Consider the following 6146-nt stretch of genomic DNA (forward strand, 5'->3'; position numbering starts at 1 on the left):
ATTTTGCAAAGATAGACTCAAATATGTCTAAAAATCACGTGCCAAAATACACAACAGAAAGGACTGGTTAAAGGACATAAAATAGACCCTTGAACTCTTTGGTTCTCATTTCACTGTCACTTTCCCATCCTCTGTCTGCCTTTGGGTGGAAGCTGCTTTCCAAGTTTTGAAAGGAAAACTATGACTAGGTTAGGACAAATTCCAGGACATCCTGGTGGGACATCAAAATCAGCAGCGATCCCTGAAGTAATTGACTTATAGCTGTTCCCCTCACATCTGATGATGTTAAGGTCGTGTTCAAGATTCTTGTTGTTTTTAACAATTTGCCCAGTTGAACTGGCTGAGGAGACATTTCCTAAGGATCCCAAAGACCACAGTAATTTTTTTTTAATAGCAGTCCATAACTTAAGACTTTTTAATATCACACAGTTTGGGTAAATTAGAACGCCAGACAATACACGCAGTTGCCTGAATGGAACATTTAGATAATCCTGTGGTGACTGCTTTCTCAAAAATGAAATGTACTCTGATCAGTGCCTGGCTGTGAATACTGCATAGCAAGAGATGTAGAAACCCCACCCAGAGTGCTAGCCTCTTGACCTGATCAGGAAGGCATTTTGAAGCAGCTAAAGGAGCAGCAGAGCTGGGGTTGACCACATTTGGATCTGCCAACCAGTTCTGTCATTTACTTTGGGTAAAAAGTCACATGCAGCATGACAGCTCTGTAAGGTTGAACAGGTTGTTGACTGCAATAAATGCACATGGCCAAGAAGGTGGGTGCCCAAACCTAGCCCAACTCTGCTTACCCCATTATGTATCTGCAAGGCTGCACCAGCCCTAGGAAAGGGGCCCTGTTCTCTGATCGGTCCCCTCAGGGGAGGCACATCCACCCAGAGAGGCACCTCCTGGCAGTTGCCTGGAGTATGCAAATGTGCCGACAGCAGCCTGAAGAGATCTCTGCGCATGCCCTGGTTCCTGGTTTCAACGTCCTCATCCCTGAGGTGGCCCTGAGCTGGTAGAGGTTTCAAGATTCAACCCTGGGGTGTTGATGGCCATAGTGTTTGAGATAGTAAAGAGGAGGGAAACAGCCAAGTAAAGCCAATGAAAGGGAAACTGCTCAATATGTTATGATGTGTGAGGGAGATCAGGCCATTTAAATCACGTTTTCAAATAATATTTAATGATATGGAAAAATACCATTAACAGTAAGTAACATTAATAAAAGAAGCGGAAACACATGTTAAAATCATATGGGATTATAGATGTCACAGTACTGACAGTAATTTTCTCTAGGTTATAGGAATATTTTCGATTTTTATGTTATTCGTTTTACGGGGGGTGTTTTTTGGGTATTTTCCAAATTTTAAGATGATAATATATCATTTTCAGAGAAAAGTGTTGTACTGAGCAAATGCCAACCAAAAACTTCATGTCCTTTGACCAAGGTCTTTGACTTCAAACTGTTTTTCCTAAAGGAAAAATTTAGAAATATAGCTAGACATTAATGAGAGAGTTACAAAAAACTGTGAAAAAGGGGAAACAATTGAGAGAAATGGTTAAGAAAATCAGTTCCTGCAGATGCCACCATGAAACGATGTTTATCGTCTTGCTTTATTTTTAGCCTCCTTTTATGCCCACAAGTCTCTTTGAGACCGTGTGTGCCTGGCTGAGGGAGGAGAGAGGCTTGTTTGTCCTGTTCTAGGTGTAAACCATGAGGCTGGCATCCTCACTTCATTTTCAGACGTATTTCCTGAGAATGAAGCATGACAAACAAGACACAATCTGCACATACTCTAACACCTCAGCTATGTCACTATAGAAATACAGGACACAGAGCCAGCATGAGAGACAAAACTGGAGGGAAAGCTGCCTAAAGTTTCCTCAAAACTTTTCCTCTCCTTCCCTTTGCATCTTAATTCTACAGAGCATCTTATGTTTTATACACTGAGAACATTGCAATGAGCAGATATTTGTAGGATTTTTTTTCACATTTTTCTTGATGTAGAGCTGATTTACAATGTTGTGTTAGTTTCAGGTGTACAGTAAAGTGAATCAGTTGTACATATACAGATACCCACTCTTTTTAAGATTCTTTTCCCATATAGGTCATTACAGAGTATTGAGTAGAGTTCCCTGTGCTATACGGTAGGTCCTTATTAGTTATCTATTCTATATATAGTAGTGTGTATATGTCAATCTCAATCTCCCAATTTATCCCTCCTCACCTTTCCCCCTGGTAACCATAAGTTTGCTTTTTACATCTGTGACTCTGTTTCTGTTTTGTAAATCAGTTCATTTGTGCCATTTTTTTAATTCCACATATAAGCACATATGATATCATATGATATTTGTCTTTCTCTGTCTGACTCACTTCAATCAGTATGACAATCTCTAGGTTCACCCGTGTTGCTGCAAATGGTATTATTTCATTCGTTTTTATGGCTGAGTAATATTCCATTGTACATATGTACCACATCTTCTTTATCCATTCATCTGTCGATGGACATTTAAGTTGCTTCCATGTCTTGGTTATTGTAAACAGTGCTGCAGTGAACACTGGAGTGCGTGTATCTTTTTGAATTATGGTTTTCTCTGGATGTATGTCCAGCAGGGGGATTGCTGGATGATATGGTAGTTCTATATTTGCTTTTTTAAGGAATCTCCATACTGTTCTCCATAATGGTTGTACCAATTTACATTCCCACCAACAGTGTAGAAGGGTTCCCTTTTCTCCACACCCTCTCAAGAATTTATTGTTTGTAGATTTTTCGATGATGGTCATTCTGACTGGTGTGAGGTGATATCTCATTGTAGTTTTGATTTGCATTTCTCTAATAATTAGTGATGTTGAGCATCTTTTCATGTGCCTTTTGGCCATCTGTATGTCTTCTTTGGAGAAATGTCTGTTTAGATCTTCTGCCCATTTTTTGATTGGGTTGTTTGCTTCTTTGATATTGAGCTTCATGAGCTGTTTGTGTATTCTGGAGATTAATCCCTTGTGGGTTGCTTCGTTTACAAATATTTTCTCCCATTCTGTTGGTTTTCTTTTTGTTTTGCTTATGGTTTCCTTTGCTGTGCAAAAGGTTTTACATTTAATTAGGTCCCATTTGTTTATTTTTGGTTTTATCTTCGTTACTCTAGGAGGTGGATCAAAAAAGATATTGCTGAGATTTATGTCAGAGAGTGTTCTGCCTATGTTTTTCTCTAAGAGTTTTATAGTATCCAGTATTGCATTTAGGTCTTTAACCCATTTGAGTTTATTTTTGTATATGGTGTTAAGGAGTGTTCTAATTTCATTCTTTTACATGTAGCTCTCCAGTTTTCCCAGCACCACTTATTGAAGAGACTGTCTTTTTTCCATTGTATATTCTTGCCTCCTTTGTCATAGATTAGTTGACCCTAGGTGAGTGCATTTATCTCTGGGCTTTCTATCCTGCACCATTGATCTATATTTCTGTTCTTGTGCCAGTACCAAACTGTTTTGATTACTGTAGCTTTATAGTATAATCTGAAGTCAGAAAAAAGTATGGGACACTTCATAAATTTGCATGTCAACCTTGCACAGGGGTCATGCTAATCTTCTCTGTATTGTTCCAATTTCAGTATATGTGCTACTGAAGTGAGCACAAGATTTTTTGTTGTTGTTTGTTTTCTAGGTCTGTTTAGTCTGTTAAGGGGTATGAAAAACTTGCTGGTATCTTGTGTTTATGTCACTGCTATAGACTTACCTGGAGCAAAGTGCACCTTTCTCCTACCTTCGAGGATGAGGAGGACTGGAGGACTGTCCAGGTTGGTGGTGTGGAGGGAAGCTAGGGGTTTTCGTAGTCAGAGATTGGAGGGCCTGCTCCCAGGCAAGATGCTGCTGCAGAGAAGGCCAATATTCCACAAATGGGGGGCTTCCCTGGTGGTGCAGTGGTTGAGAGTCCACCTGCCGATGCAGGGGACACGGGTTCATGCCCCGGTCCGGGAAGATCCCACATGCCGCGGAGTGGCTGGGCCCGTGAACCATGGCCGCTGAGCCTGCACGTCCAGAGCCTGTGCTCTGCAACAAGAGAGGCCACAACAGTGAGAGGTCCACATACCGCAAAAAAAAAAAAAAAAATTCCACAAATGGGGAAGGCCAGATGACTCCAAGTCCTACCTACACCAGTGAATCCCATGGAGTTACAGTGCCAAATGCCAGGTCCCAGCAGCAGAGGGCTCAGGGGGTGGACATGGCTTATAGGGAGCTGGCCAGCCTCAGATGGACCAGGGGGCCTGAGCCAGAAGCAATGGCAATGACGGCCAGTCACCCACATGTGAAGACAGGGACATCCCCATTTTCCCCGACTGAGTAATCCCTGAGGCTCTCTGGAATTAGGGGAGAGGATGGAGGAAGGATCCCCCCCAAAACATCACAGATCCTGGATTTCTTCCCTAGGCTGGTGAGTGGGAGCTCAAGCTGAATTTAATTTGATACTTTAAAAAAAAAGAGAGAGAACCACGGCATTTTATACCCTGAATGTCATGGGAAAATTTATGCTGGTCTTAATAAATAAAAAGCACTTCATACATAAAATGATTTCTAAGCTATAATTAATAACCATATAGCATAAAAACAATCCCCAAAAATCCTAGTCAGAAGGCTGTGCTGAACCATTAAAACCAGGATGGTGGACTCTGAAAGCATGCTTTCTCCTGCCAAACTAGAGTTTAGGGGCTGAGCAGAACTGACACCTCCCAGGGCTGGATGCTGCCCTGTAGGGAGATCCTACATCCTCCCAACAAGTCTTCAGGGCACACTGGAGTTTTCAAGGAGTCAGGGTGTTTTTGTTGAAAATCCCATTGAAACTTCAGAGAGTGATCATGACTTTCCCAAATCTACCCCCTTTTCCTTTTCCCTTGAGGATTCCAGGTCCCCAATGTACCTCTCCAGAATTATCCCTTCCACTTACTTCCACACTTTACAGAAATCCACAGGTCCTCATGCAACACATGGGGGCAGGGAAGAGAGGTAAATGTGTTTCAACCTTGGGAATTTTAGAAAACTAATCTGGTGCGCATGGCATGCTGCACCCCAGTGGAGTCTGGGGCTGCACCCTGTGATCACACACATCAATATCTCTGCTTCGAATATATGAACGGTGCCAGAGGAATAAACCAGGGCTGCCTCATGTTGGTTCAAGTCTGTCAAAAGAGTTATGAAAAATTTTCCATTTCTTGGAGATTTATTGATTCTCGAATTGTGGATAAGGCACCATGGACCAGTATCGAATCTGCCTGCTGGAAATCTGGGACTGGTTGTCCAAATGTTTTCTCAAAATTAATATCTCTAAAATAAACCTCCTGAACATCATCCTTAAAATCCCTTCTTCACCCAAATTCTGCATCTCACTCATTGGTCTCTTTACCAGCCAGTTTGCTGAGGCAAAAACCCTCCCTTCTCACATCCCACATGTTGACCTCACCTTGACTTCACCTGCTGGTCATGTCAGCTCATTGCCCACCACCTCACTGCCCCCACCATGATTCACACCACCATCACCATAACTATGGATTGGGCTATAGGACTTCCTAACTGGAAGCTATTCCACTATGTTGGATTGCTGATGGAGGAAGCTTTTAAAATAATAAGTCAGCTTATGTCACTACCCAGCTTTCCATCCTTCAGTGCTTCCCATGAGTTCTCTTCCAAGAACATCAAAGTCCCAAGCATGGCCTCCCAGCCCAGCTAGTCACTCCATCTCTCAGGCCCTGCCCTCCATCCACACTGGCCCCATTGCCCCTGCTCACACCTGCCAAGCTCTGCCTCACCTCAGGAGATGGCACTTGCTGTTCCTTCAGGGTGGCTCCTCCTTTCTATCTGGTCTCAGCTCAGATGGTATCTCCTTAGAAAAGCCTTTCCTGAAGATTCTTTCTAAGGTGGACCCACCTTCCACCTCCATGTCTCCCTGTCACGTGACCTTATTCTCTCAGCTCCAATCTCATTAATTGGAAGTTAATGTTGTTACTGTATTCAATTATTCACATCACCATCAGGAGGTCAGGCCCTTGGGTTTGTGGGATCTACAAGGGCACTGATGACTGGGCATGGGGCAGGCTCTCTGTTCTGCATGACCTACTTCAGAATTCCAGATAGAGGAGACCTCTTGCTGTCGGTTCACCTT

At 42.7% G+C, this 6146-nt stretch overlaps 1 non-coding gene across 1 annotated transcript; it reads right to left on the minus strand.

Annotated features, from left to right (window-relative positions):
• Positions 1 to 3520: 3520 nt before the first annotated feature.
• On the minus strand, positions 3521 to 3627 carry LOC112403374 (U6 spliceosomal RNA). The gene has a single exon (XR_003003891.1). It is a non-coding gene; the product is annotated as a U6 spliceosomal RNA (small nuclear RNA).
• Between the last annotated feature and the right edge of the window lie 2519 nt (positions 3628 to 6146).

This window comes from Neophocaena asiaeorientalis, unplaced genomic scaffold (genome assembly GCF_003031525.2).
Source record: "Neophocaena asiaeorientalis asiaeorientalis breed wild unplaced genomic scaffold, Neophocaena_asiaeorientalis_V1.1 scaffold567, whole genome shotgun sequence".
NCBI classification, from domain to species: domain Eukaryota; kingdom Metazoa; phylum Chordata; class Mammalia; order Artiodactyla; family Phocoenidae; genus Neophocaena; species Neophocaena asiaeorientalis.